This window comes from Camelus ferus, chromosome 5, assembly GCF_009834535.1.
Source record: "Camelus ferus isolate YT-003-E chromosome 5, BCGSAC_Cfer_1.0, whole genome shotgun sequence".
Taxonomy (NCBI): Eukaryota; Metazoa; Chordata; class Mammalia; order Artiodactyla; family Camelidae; genus Camelus; species Camelus ferus.
This window is the reverse complement of record NC_045700.1, coordinates 11,057,139-11,073,523: the sequence shown is the minus strand read 5'-3', so window position 1 is coordinate 11,073,523 and position 16,385 is coordinate 11,057,139. Positions and strand designations below refer to the sequence as shown.

The 16,385-nt window shown below is 47.9% G+C and overlaps 1 long non-coding RNA gene across 2 annotated transcripts in view; it reads right to left on the bottom strand.

Annotated features, from left to right (window-relative positions):
* Positions 1-3,639: 3,639 nt before the first annotated feature.
* The window catches only part of LOC116663572, a 63,417-nt gene continuing 50,671 nt past the window's right edge, over positions 3,640-16,385 (bottom strand). The window contains exons 1-4 of one of the 2 annotated variants that reach the window (XR_004319763.1): positions 13,897-13,939; positions 7,555-7,703; positions 6,280-6,303; positions 3,640-5,119 (exon numbers count right to left, since the gene is read on the bottom strand). This is a non-coding gene — a long non-coding RNA (uncharacterized LOC116663572). Of the gene's footprint in view, positions 5,120-6,279; positions 6,304-7,554; positions 7,704-13,896; positions 13,940-16,385 lie in introns of those variants that run through there. The other variant, XR_004319762.1, reaches the window with a different exon arrangement.

The following is a 16,385-nucleotide window of genomic DNA, read 5'->3' as shown; positions in this document are numbered from 1 at the left end:
GATGTAGTTAGATATGCAATGGAATACTATTCAGTCATAAAAAAGAATGAAAATTTTCCATTTGCAGCAATATAGGTGGACTTAGAGATTATCATACTAAGTGAAGTAAGTCAGACAGAGAAAGACAAATACTGTATGATATCACTTATATGTGGAATCAGAAAAATGCAACCAACTAGCGAATATAACAAAAAAGAAACAGACTCCCAGATATAAAGAACAAACTAGTGGTTACTACTGTGGGGGAAGGAGGGGGCACAACTGGGGTAGGGAAGTAAGAGGTACAAACTATTAGGTATAAAATAAGCTACAAGGATATTTGTACAACACAGGGAATATATCCAATATTTTATAATAACTCTAAATGGAACATAACCTTTAAACATTGTGAATTACTACATTGTACATCTGTAACATATAATATTGTAAAATAACTGTACTGCAAAAAAATTAAAATTAAAAAATTAAATTAAATTAAAAATATAGAAACACATAGGGACAACTTCCGTGGGATGAAGTGAATCAGGAAGGCTTCCTGATAGAAAATTCCAGCTGGCTCTTGAAAGGTGAATAAGAGCACAGTGGACACAGAAGGAGAAGGGGTTTCCAGGCAAAGGGAACTGCACGTGACTAAAGCCTCAGCATTTGCAGAAAATATTGTGAGAGGACCAGGCTGAATCTCCAGAAGCTGGAGGAGCATGTGTGCTCTGAGCAGGCAAGATGAGGGAGGTGGGCTGGGGTCAGGTCACCACAAAGCCCTCAGGGCTCTACCCCATGGGTGATGAGAAGCAGGGCAGTGTCCCGTGCCGGGCCCAGCAGGGATGAAGGCATGCAGGCCGGCCCAAACCACAGCCCAGGGGGCTAATGAAAAGGCCCGACACCCGGGGACCAGAAACGCCCTCTCGCTGGTGGCTTCATCTTTACAAGCCGTGTTTGCAGCCTTCCCGTTATAGCATCTGCCTTAAAAAGGAAAAAGGCAATTACCCCTGTTCCTGGGAGCCAGCTGTATTTATCCCTCTTCCTTCCAAGCCCCTGTCTGTCCACAGTGGGTGGTGGCTGCTCTCCCAGGGTAGAGCAGCCCCAGCCCGCCCCTTCCTGTTTGCGACCCACAGCATCTTCTGTTTCTGGAAGGCACCAAACTGTGTGGCGAAGCTGGAGAGAAGCCAGCTGTCCCGGATCCTCACCCTCAGGCCCCGAGGCTCTCCTTGCCCTCCTTCACCTCCTCCCAGACCTCCCTCCTCAGTTTCTGTCCATTTTTCCCATCATATCTCGTCGCAGACAGGAATTACCCCTGACCACAAGGTCACTTGGACGGCAAAATGACCTGTCTGCCCTGCTGTCCCACCAGGGGGCTGGGGACTGAAAACACCAGTGACAGGTGCTCAGTCCCAGGGAAGTGTGACGGGGCAGCAAGAGGAGGGAGCCGGGATTCAGACAGGGTCTCAGGACCCCTGAACTGCCCCCCTCCCACGCCGGCTCCCGCTCAGCCCAGAGCAAGCCCAGCCTGCACTGGGGAGTTTGCTGTTCTCCAGTTTCAATTTGAAAGAAAGATTTGACAAAATATCATTGTCTTACTTTCAAAAAATTACATATGTAATCCATCTTGATTATTTTTTAAAAACCGGAATCTAGAAAAAGAGAGAACGGGAATACAAACTATCCTAAAATACTGATGTTTATTACTTTGATATAAATCCCTAAGTTGTTTTTTTTTTTCCAAAAATAGAATCATGTGGTGTGTTTTGCTTTCTAAGCCGATGTGCCACTTACCGAATCACAGCCATCTTTCTACAACATCGGACGGTCTCCTACACCGTCGTCCTGAATCGGCTGCACGGGACTCTGTGGTTTAGGTGTACGACAGGGTCTATAACCAGCAGCCTTTCCCATTATTACTTTCTTCCAGTTTTTTGCTCTTGAAAACAATGCTTCAGTGAGACTTGTCTGCATGTACCTTCTATGCTTCTTCATTAGTTCCATTATGATAAATTTCTAGAAAGAAAACTTCTAGTGGAATGGCATGTTCTCGTTTAGGTATCTGAGTTACTCTGCCGAATGATGGAAAATAAAGTTTCTCCACAGAATTAAATCCCATCTCAGCAGCTTAGGTTGACCACGCCTACCCTGGGGATGGGAGGTGACCATGACCAGCAGAGCAGCCTCAAAGAGGGGGACATGAATTCATGAGAGCACATGAATCAGACCACGTAAGGAACCCAGTCCATCAGGTCAAGAACTTCATCCATCATGGTGATGCCTATCTGCTAAAACACTGCCTCAATCCTCACAATAATTCTCCCAGGACGTAGGATCCCTGCTTCCAGCTGAGGAAATGATGCTCAGAGGGGTTAAATGTGTGCTCAGTGCCATGTAGCTGGTAAGAGCAGTGCCGGACCCAAAGGAAACCATCTGGGCTCTGAGGAATGGGGCTTTGCCACATCCTGCAAAGAGGAGGGCACTGACCAGAGGGCAACTGGGACAACCCTCTCCTGTTCCCTACCCACCGCTCCCCAGATCACTGGCATAAACACCAGCCACTCAGAGCGAAGGGCAAGTTCCTTACAGCATCTCTCCGGAAGTGGCTGGCTTGAAGGACTGGAATTCAAGTTCAAACCATTTTCATGTGCAGTTGGTGGTGGGAGGCAGTGTTGACACTTGGTCATTTAACTCACAGATCCCTGTTGGGCGCCCAGAATGTGCCTAGACCGCCCCCTACTCAAGACAAAGGCAGATGTAGAAGAGTTTAACACTCAGGCTTCCAACAGAGGCTGGAAGAGGTGACTGAAGACCATGGGCTATGGGCTGTTCCCTCTTGGACAAGAATCAGTGTTGGGTTTGAGATTATGATTGGGATCAATGAAATAAACAGCAGTGTCCCCAAAGCCAATGTCAACTTTTGCCCCACTCTTCTCACCTTAAGAATCTGACCCCTGTGTGGAAACATAGCTTCTACTGCTGGGTGGTTGTTCCACCTGAGATGTAGCTCCCTGGTACAAGCCAGCTCAGGCAGAAATCCATGGGCAGTCTGCCTCAGAGAAATATTCTTGTCACATAAGAATCCCCCTATTAATCAAAAATCACATTATGGCTCCTAGAATGAAGTTTCCTTTACTACTCTTTAATAATGAGCCCGAGATAAGATAAAATTGGTAATTGCACGTTCTCTTCTGATGGGAGATAATACAAAGAAGGTATAGAAATTTGACTTAAAAGAGTATATTCACTTGGCTAATAGGCTTCCATTATGCAGGCTTTACTTACTCATTCATTACAATTTTTGCCACATATGGAGAACTTTAATTGGAAGTTACTTACGACATTGTTCCTGAGTGTTAGCAGTGGAGGAAAGTTTTTGATAATCAAAGAAGGATGAATGCAACAGAAGCCCGGATTTTCTAGACAGTGAATCCTGTGGAAGTTTACCACCTACACCAACCATCAGAGAGGGCTTTCTCTTCAACAGATGACCTTCAGATTAGAGATCAAGGACAAATTTCATACTGACAGAGCTCAAGTTTTTCCAGTGGATGAAAAGTGCAATAAATGGATTCTAGGTAATATATTAAGAGGTGCATTTTATTTTATTTACAACCCATATTGTAGAGAGCAGCTGATCCTCAGCTACGGTCCACAGGCAAGGGAGGACAGTCAGACGCAAGGAAATTATTCCATTTCTAGGTTTGTTTGTGAGATTTTTTTCCAGCATCCAGGTTAGGCCTTAATTATCAGTCATTAATGCCTATTGATTAATTAAATCATATGTACATTGCTGGCATCAGCAAGCCCAGTTCGAGCAGCACTTCCACAAGGGAATAGTCCTGATCGAGATGGAAAGCCCAACAAACTGACATAACTCATATCACTGATGGAGGAACTGCAGCCCCCCCGTCACTGACGGGTTCACATCAGTGCTGGCTACCCCAGGTGGTCCAGCCCTGTGGCACACCTCGTAGGTATGAACTCAGCATCAGGGGCTGTCTGTGATCCAGAGAGCTGTGTGAGCTTTGTGAGCAGAAGTGTTTGAAGCAGACTTGTGGTTCTTCAGCTTTGATTTTAACCATAAAATGAGGATGTGTTCATTTGCATTTGAAAGTATGTGCAAGCCACACTCAGTCCATATCTACAGGGAAGGCTGGCAGAGGTTCACCAGCAGCCTCATGATCACCACTGCCATCTTAGAGATGCCAAAGCCAGAAGGATTACGCTCTCACCCGGTGCCACCCAGTAGCGCGCAGTGGGGAAGTGGTAGACGTGTCAGAAGCTCAGCCTTCTGACCACCTCTCCCCGAACCCAGCCCCACAGGTGTCAACTGCTTCAGAGGGACCCAGGCAGAAAGTCCTCTCTAAACAGGCAATGACCCACTGTGGGCTGAACAGAAATTGGTGAATCAGTCTCTCCCTTCAGTTTTAACCCATCACATATTTATAGAGCTTGGATCCTTCTTCAGAGAAGAATCTCATGAAAAATACCTCTTCTAGCTCAGCTCGCATCTAAGCTCTCCCTGCCCTTTGAGGTCTCTTTCATGAAACCTCAGGAGAGTGATACAATGAGATGACAGCCATTCCTGGGTACATTTTTTTCTCCCTTCCAAAATCACCACCATTAATTAAGAGCACGCCAAAGACGGCACCTAGTTGTGGCACTGGCTGGTGAATAACTGCACCAAAATAGCTAAAGCCTCTCACTAAGGGTCATAAGGCACATGTGGGGAAATCTAGCATAAAGCAACTTTAAGATGCTGCAGAGGGCCTTCCAGGTGCTACCAGCAGTGATGGAAATCAACATGCCCCAGCCAGAGCTCCTGGGACATTCTGATCTTTGTCATTTATTCACTCCACAAACAGCGCTGAGCATTGAAGAAAACACTGCCACACCTCTAAAGGAGCTCACAGTCTAGGGTTGGTGGGGGGTGGCAGAAAAGTCACCAGAAGATTATAAAACAATCAATGTTGGGGTAACAGTCCAAATGGGATAGGAAGAGATCCCAGAACGGCAGACCTCATCCAGACTGGGGGGGTAGGAAAGCTTTATCCATGGAGGTGGTGCTTGAGCTGAGTCTTGAATGATGAGAAGAGGCTGCCCAGATGGTCAAAGGAAGGAAGGCCATCTGAACAGGGTACTGTGGGTACAAATGCAAGTAGTCAGAGGAACATGACGTGGGAGGAGTAGTTATCATGGGAGTGGTGAGGAACATAAAACGTCCGCCCAAGTTCTTCAGCAACTCCAGAAGCCCACCCTCCCACTGGTGGAATACAGGACCTCATAATGTTACTGACACGGCCATCCATCACCCCTGGGCACTCAGGTGCGGTGCACCTGTAGCCTGGTTCAGGATTTGATCACAGTGGAGCCCAGACCTGCCAGTGTCACACTCGAGGTCCCTGGAGAACTTCCTTAATTTCTCTCTTCCTCAGTTTCCTCATCTTGAAAATTGGATTAATAACACCTGCTCTAAATGGTTTTCCAGAGCATTTAAAAGAATGCCTATAACACAGCTGGAGCAAAGGTAACAGGAGCCCCACACGTGGCAGTTTCCCTGCTGTTATGAGGATAGGGCATCTTGGCTGGACCTGGGGTGATCCCGGAGCCGCAAAGGCAACACCACACATCCCAAACTTACCTGCTGATTTTGAGTTAATGGCAGATCTAAGGGGTGGCAATGTTTGTAATTCCAGAGTCCCCAGAGGCCACATTCTGCCTTGTCATGAGGCTTACCTCTCCTTCGAAGCTCACAGAATACAGATACCACAATTTTTCTCCCCTAGGACCCATACCCATGGTCCTCTGTGCTTGAAGAATTCACCCTCCATTTATTATTAGTTGGAGCCAAAAAAGAATCATGAAGGTAAGTCTGTTGGAGGGAAGGACGATGTCGCATTCCCAAGACAAAAGAGAAACGTTGTTGGAGCAGCTGCTGTTTGGATTGACCGCACCCCCTCCCTGCTGCCCCAAGACAATTGGAATCGAATCGGTAGTTTTTCTTCTCCATCTTTCTTTCTCACTCATGTGCTTCCACTCTTACCAATCAGTTTTAGTGGGTCTTTTGTGGTAAGAAAATTAACTTTATTTATTACAGGGATGACTCTTCATGCCCAGTTTCACTAACTCTCCACCGCTACCCAACAGATCATACCATTAACTCAGCAAGGAGGGCCCCCCATGCCAGGAAAGCCTTCAGCCCTGGGCAGCCTGGGACCGTTGGGCAGCCTTCCTGGGTACCAAGCAGACCTTATGAATCCCAACTCCACTGTGTGATGTGACCTCGAGCAAGGTGCTTACCTTCTCTCAGCCTCCATATCGCACCTGTAAAATAGTGATAATTTACTCATCACACTCTTGTGAATGCTTGTTATGCAGCAGACAATAAATCAATGACAGCGGTTTTATATGTTAGTATCATTATTCTCTCCCTTCCTGACTCTGCAGGGATGTCCTGTTGATGAGGACCTCACCATCCCCATGAAGAGCCCACATGGATTCTAACTCCTAAGCTTTCACTGACTGCAATCTCCCTTACAGGGACAGCAGCCTTCTACTCTCTGTCTCTACCAAACCACTGCACTTCTCCTCCAAAAATGTGAAGAAGAGACATCCTCCTTCAGGGAGTCTTCCTAGATTGATTCTATCTGTGTCCAGTCTCTTTCTTTTCCAGTCTTCCAGCAGGAAAGAGAAAGCACTGTCAGATGAGATTCCAGGGTTAATTTAATAGAGGGGCCATGGACAGAAATATGAACAGGGTTTAAAGAACTGCTGGGGAAATCAAAGTCCCAGAGATCAGCAACAGCAGGAAGCTGCATCCGCCCCTTGGCATGAAGGAAATGGTGTTTTCGGAGCCCCATGAGAGCTGGAGCCAGTCTGCAATTGGCCAAACCCAAAAGCCAGAGGGCAGGGACCCCGGGAGATTCAGTGCATGCAGATCAGTGATGGCCCCAGAGTGCAGGACTGGGAAGGGAAGGGGATGGACCGGGGATGCGGGCGTGAATGCTCCAGCTCCTCCGTTAGACTCTGCAAACAGGATAACTGGGGAGGAATCTGCTATTTGAGAGACAGACATTTTCCATTTGCAGATCACCCCACTCTGTTCCCCACAAAACTCAATCCATGTCTTTTTCTCCCTCTGGCTGGTGGAGCTCTCACCACTTACTGAGCACCTCCTATATGCCCAGCACTGAGGCTCATCTGATCTGCACTGCAATCCTGTAAGGGCTCATGGTCTAAAGATGAGGAGAGGCTGAGCCTTGCCCAAGATCACTCAGATAGATGTGAGCCCAGCTCAGTCTGTGAAGCCATCAATCTGTGTCCCACGACTCCATGATTTTCATGAAAGAGTGCTGGCCCTGCCTCCCCCGACCCTGGCCAGCTGCCCGCAGGCCTTTATTATTCATCTGCACAGGGCTGGTTAAATGGGATCCACTCAGCCTTCAAACGTGAGCCCAGTTAGGTGCACCCAAACAGAGGGGCGCCCCATGTGGTTGTCTGTCCCATCTAACATCACCTCCCCAACAGCATTATACAGACAAGCTGCACAACACGCATCCTTCCCCTGGAACTGACCTTCCAGGGGCGCGACCCCAGAATGAAGCCGAGACAAGCTCCGTCTACAGCACCAGGGCCCGATGGTCCAGCCGCAGAGGGACATGACTCCTCAGCCTCGGAAATGGGAGGAGGCGTTGGCCCCGACTCATTCACAGCACGAGAGGCTCCTATGCAAGGAAAGGAAAGGGATTGAGAGGTAGGGTGGTGGAAACAGAATGAAACAAAATGACACATGTCCACTACTGGATAATTTGAAGTCTTTTGACAAGATTCTCATGGCCTTGGAGGCTTTGGGACATGGTTCTGCCTGAACCGGGGAGGGACGAGGAGCTGGGCCAGGAGTCCCCTTCCAGCTTTCAACCTGAGCTCCACATTGAGCAAACCCAGTGTCAGGGTGAAGAGGCAACAGCTTGCTATTTTCACCAGGAACACAGAACAGATCTTGAAAAGCTGTATCATCCATCTTCCCGCCTCTGAACGCAGCCACATGGGCTTTGAAAACCACCAGTGTCTCCCTGGTTCCCAAGCCATGGTCCCCGCCCATCTGGCGGTGCTAGCTTCCATCTAGCCTCCACCTCTCCTGTCGTACAGGCAGTCCGCTTCCTCTCTCCCCAGCCTTGTGGAGATGGGGAACAGCTGGGCCTTGATCCTCTGGAGAATAACTTTCCAGAGGTTTGTTTTAGTGAAAACACCAGGGTCCCGAGGAATTTTCCCCTTTGTTTGAAAACGAATGACTTCCTCCCAGGGCCGCTGTGAGGGGTTTCCACCTGAGTTGTGGTAACTTCAAAGGCTCCCCACATTTCTGCTGCAGAGGCCAGAGGCCTGCTGGGGCCTTCTCCTGCTGTTTCTGCCTGAGGCTTGGCGGCCTCTGCCTCAAAGCCACCCCTTCGTAGCCTGGGGCAGAGCCCCGTGCACACGTGCTATGGGCGAGGTGTCTGCGTTTGCACAGATGCGTACAACAGCGTGTGCTCAGGAGAGCATGTGTGTATCCCCAGTGCACTACTCTCTTTGCATTGTAAAGAATCCACCTTGGAAAGCAAAGGGACAGGAGAGGAGACAGCATTCAGTGGAGTTTCCCGAGTTTCAGTTTGTAATAAGTATTTATGACCAAGTTACAACAAGTCTTGAAAAAGAAGCTTTTAAAGGAAATGCAGATACTACAGTTGTGTTAATTACAGGCTTCTGCTGGCCCTTCCAATACATGCTTGATGTTCATTATTTAACGCTTTGTAGTGATTCTTTTCTTCCTATTTTTAAAAACCATGCCCAGCAAGCAGCTGTTTTCTATATGCAGCTGGGTCTTGCAACAGACAACTGTTTCTCTTTTAGCAACGTTGTCAAGCTTATTGTGAGATTAATCTGACTGCAGGTGTCAGGTAAGAACAGAACTCTGTTCTCCAAGACCAAGGACCCTGCGGAGGATGGGAAGGGAGGCTCAGGAGCCAGAGGGTACACCGATCAGCATGCAGGAAGCTCAGGGACCTGCAGGCTGAACCCAGGACGGCTGCATCCATCTTGCCTGGCTGCAGGCGGTACCACATTTCCATCAGGGATTCCATGCCTGGGTCCCAGAGAAAGATGCTTTGCAGGCAGAACGGCAGAGCCTCTCCATTGCCAAGTCCCCAGTGACATAAAATCTCACAAACAGCTTCCATAAATCACGCCCTGACAGCTACCAGGCTTGTCCAACGCTAAACACAAGTGGACGCTCCTTTTAAGTCGAGCCTTAAGTTGTAGGCAGCACCATCACCCTTCAGCAAACATCTGCAGTTCATCTTATCGTTTGAAGAAATATATGAGTTTCACTGTCTTTTTTTTTTTTTTCTGTAAGCCTTTTGCAGCTTCTGCTCCTTGATTTCTTTGAAGACCATCTGCTCCATATAAAATTGGGGGTGGGGGGCATGCTGTGCAAAAAGGAACGTTTGGGAGATGTACAGGCTGGGAGAAAATGCAAACGCTGAGAATGCTTTGTCCGCGTCGGTGGACAGCCACTCTCCTTCCCGACCCTCCGCCTGTCGATGAGTGTTGGACTTGGGACGTCACCGTTGGCCCTGGCTGCTGTGTGTTCTGGTTCAGCCGCATGGCCATGACTCTACTGCTCAGAATGAGAGTCCCGGTGTCGGTGGTTCTGAGAAAACTCGAACTTTGAAAACACATGCTAGGGTGATGGCCCACACTCCCCTAAAGGTATCCCGTGGGCTGTGGCATGACAAGGGGGACCCAGGGGCCTTGGGAGATGTCTCTCACAAGCATGGAGACTAAGGTCCCCAGCATGGGAATATCTGTCATGGCGTGAAACTACCACAGGGCGGTACAAGTTGTGGGGTTGCCTGTTCTCACTCGGGCCGTTCCTCTCCGAGAAACAGAGGGGGAAGAAACTGAGCTCTTGGAAGCACAGAACAGCAGCCCAGGGCTTCCTGCCCCTCCGGCCCTAACAGAGGTGTCAGAGCCGAAGCTGGCTTCATGGAGGCAGCTGATGCTTAAATATTTGACCCCTGAAATCATCGCCACCCCTAGCCATGCCCGACTGGGTTTCCTCAACCCTAACACGGCCCAGGCAGCCCACCTTACTCAAGGTCCAGGAGAACCGCTCCCCTTGCCATTTAAAGAATGCATTTGACAAGCAGGACGGTGGCTGGTTTGCCCTGGAAGCAGAGCTCAAACGGCGATGATGAAGGAGACTTCAATGTAACACCAGCTTTTTCCTTACCCTGGAAGTTTCCATCCTTCTTGTGTTGACCAAAGAGACTCTTATAATTCCCAAAGCTTTCAACAGCCTATTTTGCTTTTCCCTCTGTCCCACAAGCTGCAAAATGCTTTAGCAAAACTGATTAAAGCATTTATGGTTATCATCCTTATGATCAGCAGTTCTTTTTATCACTAGAATTTATAGAAAAGTGGTGTGAAGTTCTCATCCAGCTCCTTGCGGGGTCCTCTCGCTTTTATTTCTGCAGTGGTCTGGCATGCGGTTACACACACACAAAAAATTTAAACAATGCACTGAGCCACAGGTTTTTAAGGCTCCTTTGAGCCTTTGCCCTTGAAAAGATCAATTCAACCATTGTGGGTAGCATCATAGTTTATACGGGAAGGCCCTTCTCTGGCTGAGTGCTCAGCGTCCAGCTGGGTACCCCAACCAGATCTGACTTTGGCCACACTTAGAAGGCAGTGTGGGGCTGCAGAGGCCACCTTCACGTATCAAGGGGCTGTCACTGTCCCCACCCCTCCTTCCAACAAGACCGGTAGAAAACCCAAAGCAAGGAAGTGTGGAGATTCCTTTGAGCAACAGCACAGATTAACCCAACTCTGTCAAGCCTGCAGATTTATGGGACAGAGGAAATTTTACCCGAAGGAAAAGAAAAAAAAAAAACTGTCACGTCAATCACCTCCTACAAGCCGAGAAAATAAACTTGCTTGCGGTTGTTAGCTGCTTGGTGGAGAGCAGCGGAGAAGTTGCTTTCAAGAGTTGATTCAGCAGTAAAAGTGGAGGAGGATAAGGAGGTGACAGTAAGTTTTCCTCCCTGCCAGAGCTGCCTCCTCTCTGTTGCTGTGTGTGAAACACTCGCGTTGTTCTGCGATTATGGTCATGATTTGTTGGAGAACTTTCATGCAGAAGCGCCTGCATCTGCTGAGATCGGCCGCGCTCCCTCTTGACAGTTCCAGATGTTGTGAAGATAAAGTACCTCCTGCTTGAGGAACTGCGCCACTCGGAGCCCCCAGAGGTGTTCTGGATGCAGTTTAAAAAGGCATCTGTCTTAAAATAATTTCAACATCTCACTCGTCTGTTTAGAAGCCCTGTCAGATGGTATTTCGGGGGCCCTCTCAGACTCTTTTAAGAAACTCACTTTTACATCAAGCTATTTTAACCAACGAACTTTCGAACCTTTGTCCTGTTTCTTTCTCCGCCTGGGCCCACCTGTTCAACCTGCCTTCCGACGCTCTGGGTATCTTTGCACGTCAAGCTGGAGGCAGAAGGTCCTTACATCTCTCCACTGGGCCCATCACACCCAAGGCTGGGCGTTGGGAGGAAGGTGGAACAGTCCTGGCTTTGATTGACTCAAGATTCATTGGTGAGGTGGGAACAAAAAGGCGAAGCCCCGCTTCTCCCTCAGATGTCATAACTCACCACACTGTCAACCACTGCAAACAGGAACGAGGCCCGACCTTTACCAGGACTTGGGAGTGGTATCTGAGCTTGCGTTTCCCTGGGTGACAGCCTACCCCCGAGACCACCCTTTAGAAGACCCGCCTTGCTCGTTCTGGTGCAGAGTGATGTTTTTCTTGGGTCATTTAACCTCACTCTCAGGAAGAGTCCAGAACGGTGCTAAGTTGTAAATTACTGCCCTCTGGAATGGATTTGTGCCAGAACCCACCGATCTGAGCATTCCTGCCTGGCTGGATCCTGGTAAAGAGATTATGGTACGTAAAATTCAGCTAAACATAGCTTGTTTCGATTTCCTACTTTCCTGGTTGTCTGTCTCGCAGTGAAAGTTTAAGACCTAGGAGGGGAACAGCGTCCGTGCTGCGGAATCGCTCTCACTCCAGGGCAGCGCTGCCTACTCAGATGAGCCATCGCTGGTGATCCTGCAAGGCTCACGCCAAGGGAATTCGTTCCCATCAAATAGATAATCCGTAAACTTGGCCTTGGGGTGGTTTTAACTGGTCCTTCTCACAAAGCTACTAAAACAGAGGGCAGCAAAGCCCGAAGCCAGCTTGCAGTAGTCTGCGCTTGTAAATCACTGTTCACATTTGCCATTTCATGCAGCTGAAATCAGCTTTCCCTTTTCCCTGATGTCATAGGCTGAGTCCCCAAACTGCAGTGACATCACCTTAGCTGATCTGCTTGCCCTACTGGGGAGTCTCTCTGAAATCCTTCAACCCACGTGGATAATGGTTTCTCAAGCTGCAGTCTCTTGAGATTTCATCTTGTGGTCCAAATATCCAGTTTAAAAAAAAAACAAAAACAAAAACATTTTCTCTTCTCTCCCTGCTGATTGGATCACCTACGTCCACCAGCCTGCTGGAAGAGGGGGACCCTCGAGATGAGAATGGTTATGCCCACCATCAGCATCACTGTCTTCAGATCACTGGGAGCCCTTTTGCTTTCTGGGGTGTAAATGTCCAGAGACGCTTCTCTGAAAGAACATGGCGGGTGGTACCTGGGTGGCAGAAACAGGTCAGCAGGTGAGGAGGCCAGGATGCCGTGACAGAGGGGCCTACACCCCACTCCTGTGTGCACAGAGAGGAGGGGGGCTGCAACATGGTCAGACAACCATGAGCAAAGACATCTGCAAATTAAATCCCAGCCTCTGGGGCCGTGTCATGCATTCGTCTTGCTGAATAAGATAGAACCAGAAAGTAATTTTGATTAGCATTCGTCCAAGCTATCTATCATAGGAAATCACACAACTGCACCGGAGGCTGGGGTTCTTCCCCAGCTATTCCTGGCTGCACTGTTGTGATTTCACAGTAGGAGGCAGACGTGTCAGGTGTCAAAGGCCCCTGTGCTTGACTTCTGTGCCGTGAGAGTCAATATATAAGGTATCCTGAAAGAAGATATTTTAAAATTACAAGCTCAAGAAAACAAACCAGAGGGAAGAGGATCCCTCTTTCATTCTCCCCTCCCCCACATTAAAGGAACAGCAGTAAATGTGTTCTCTCTCGAGGGGAACAAATCCACCAGCAGTCCTGAGAGAGAAATTTCCCCTCGTATAAGACATGAAAGAAATCCTTGAATCGAAAGGTTGACTAAGGGTGATGGAATCTTTATTAAGAACTATTTTCCATAAAAGGAAATAGGTCTGGATTAACAGGATCATTCTAAAAGTAGCCTTTATAAGAATTTTTAAGTCTGAGCCTAAATATCTTCACACATGTCCATGCATTTTTGGCAAACAATGCATTTACTTTCTCTATCCGTGCTGCCACCAATACAGCACTTCCCTAGTTTTCTAAGGCAATAATATTTGCAGCCTGGTGGATTTGGGGGGACCCGTAGAGAGGATAGGAAATGCCAAGAGTGCCATTTAAAGCATGGAATGCACTTTTCAAATCGGTAAAGTCAGACCAACAAATCTCCGGCAGCTTCGCTTCTTATCTGCCAGCCTTTGTTGGAAAAAGAGCACCCACGGGGTCCAGCCCCGGAAACACTGGGAGAGCTGTACTTTTTCCCCCTCCCGAGCCCTCTCGTCACCTCCTTGCCTCCATCCACTGGGTGGGTCTGCAGTACAAGCGAGATCGTTCGGCAGGGCTCAGCCCAGGAGTGGAGGAAGCACCCCGTTCCCTCATCCCCCAAAGAGCTGGGACCCCAGGACCTGGCGAGGGCAGACCTCGTGATCCTGCTAACGAAGGCCAGGATACCTGCAGCTAGGCAAGGGGAGAAACTCATTCCTTATCATTTCAGCAGTCTCCGTGGGCTTCCAGAAGAGAAGCTGTCATTCCGGGTTTGCAGAATGGCTGCGCAGACAGGGCTAAATCAGCACTCTCCAAGCCCTGCCATCTGGCTAAAACCTGAAAAATTCAGTCTGCAAGCTGTGTGATTTCCCAACACTTCCAAGGCATTCTTATTCTATGGGAAAATATCTGAATTTCTGGCCACTTGCACATAGACGTTTGAAGTCATTCAGAGGAAATCCTAGTTCTTCTGCTCGTGGATATTGATGGGACATGTGACAAACTTCTGCAGGACAAAGGAGCCTCCTTTAACCACAAGAAACATGAATATCTTTTTGGCTGCAGCAACTTGGGGGTCCTTGGAAGCATCTGGAAGCATGCAGTCCGCGCTGCCTCTCCTGCAGATGTCTGGCATTGTGGATGCCGGGTCCAGCTATTCTTGCAGCCTTAGCACTCATCTTGTGTCCCCATCAGCATGAGGAGGACAGAGGGTCCGTGGTGCCCCGCCCAGCGCTGGCCCACAGCACGCACTAAATAAATCCTCTGTGATGCGATGTTGGTGGAAAATCGGTGTTTACACACAGACAGCAGCTTCCCAGGGACCGTGCTTGGGGCTTGATGTGCCCTGTTTGGTGGGAGCGGAGCAGCTGCCTCCCTGAGCCTGGGGATTTCTCACTTGGTGGAGGAAATCCTTTAAGTATTTACAACCATTTAACAACTGCCTATATCCTGACAGTTTTACCTCCCAAATTTCTTGTGATGCATGTCTCTCAGCCTCCACACTACCCGCATCTCTGCCCCCTGCCTGCCCTGATCTCCCCGCTTCCGCCCCGGCCCCAGGGAGGTCCCTTCTCCAAGCAGCAGCCAGCCAATCTCTTTACAATGCAGATCTGCTCCCCCACCCCCAAAAAAACCCCAAAAAACAAAAAACTTGCAGTGGCTTCCCAGTGCATTCAGCATCAAGATGAAAAACCTTACTAAACTTCTAGATCCTGTATAACAGAGCCTGTGTCTCACCCCAGTCACCGTCTCTGGGCCCCACCTGTACAAGTTTTCCTGCATTTGCTCAGGGCCTTTGCACATCCTGTTTCCTCTTCTTGTGGGGGTGCCCCTGTCCCAGCCCAGCCTCCACCCCAAGAGCTCCTGCTGGCCCTTCAGCAATCAGCTCCAATGCCATGTCTGTGGGGAGGCCTATTTGACAGCCCCTGACTTGGTCAGATCTCTACACACACACATACACATGCACACACACATCCTTGTAGCAGCCCCTATGGTGCCCTTCAAAGCATTGCAGCTTTTCTGAGGTCGTTCAATTATCAGTTTTCATTCTAGACTGTAAGCCCTGTGCAAGAGGGACAATGACAGTTTTGCTCAATCTTGTATCCCCAGGGTCTAAGACAGTGCCTGAAGAACCTGGCAGACAGTAGGTGCTCAATAAAAAAGAGCTGAATGAAAGAAAAAACTGGCAGAGATACAGAAGGAAAGAGGGAAGAATGGGAAGATGGGGGTGGGTAAAAACAATAACAACCAACTTACCGTTTTCTAAATCCCCAAATCCTTGAATCCCATACATATCACTTCTCTTTTCTCCACACACTTTTAAGAGCATCAAGAATGCAGTGTTCTATCTAATTCAGAAGGACACATGCACCCCAATGTTCACAGCAGCACTATTTACAGTAGCCAAGACAGGGAAGCAGCCTAAATGTCCATCGACAGAAGACTGGATAAAGATGTGGTATATTTACACAATGGAATACTGCTCAGCCATAAAAAAAGAATAAAATGATGCCATTTGCAGCAACATGGATGGACCTGGAGATGGTCATTCTAAGTGAAGTGAGAAAGAAAAATACCATATGATATCACTCATATGTGGAATAAAAAAAGAAAGAAAGAGAGAAAGAGAGAAAGAGAGAAAGAGAGAAAGAGAGAAAGAGAGAAAGAAAGAAAGAAAGAAAGAAAGAAAGAAAGAAAGAAAGAAAGAAAGAAAGAAAGAAAGAAAAAGAAAGAAAGGAAAGAGAGAAAAAGAAAGGGCATTAACTGATTTACAAAACAGAAACAGACTCACAGACCTAGAAAACAAACTATGGTTACCAGGGAAGAATGGGGTGAGAAGGGATAAATTGGGAGTTCAGGATTTGCAGATACTAACTACTATATACAAAATAGATAAACAGCAAGTTTATACTGTAGAGCACAGGGAACTATATTCAATATCTTCTTGTAACCTATAATAAGAAGATGAAAAAGAATATGAAAACAAATATATGTATGTATATGTATGACTGAAACATTATGCTGTATGCCAGAAACTCACACGACATTGTAAACTGACTACACTTCAAATTTTAAGAAAAGAAAAAAATAATAATTTGCAAACTTAAAAAACAAAAACCAGAATGCAATGTTCCAAAGAGGAAAAGGAAATGAGAGGGATGGCTGGTTCTCCCATA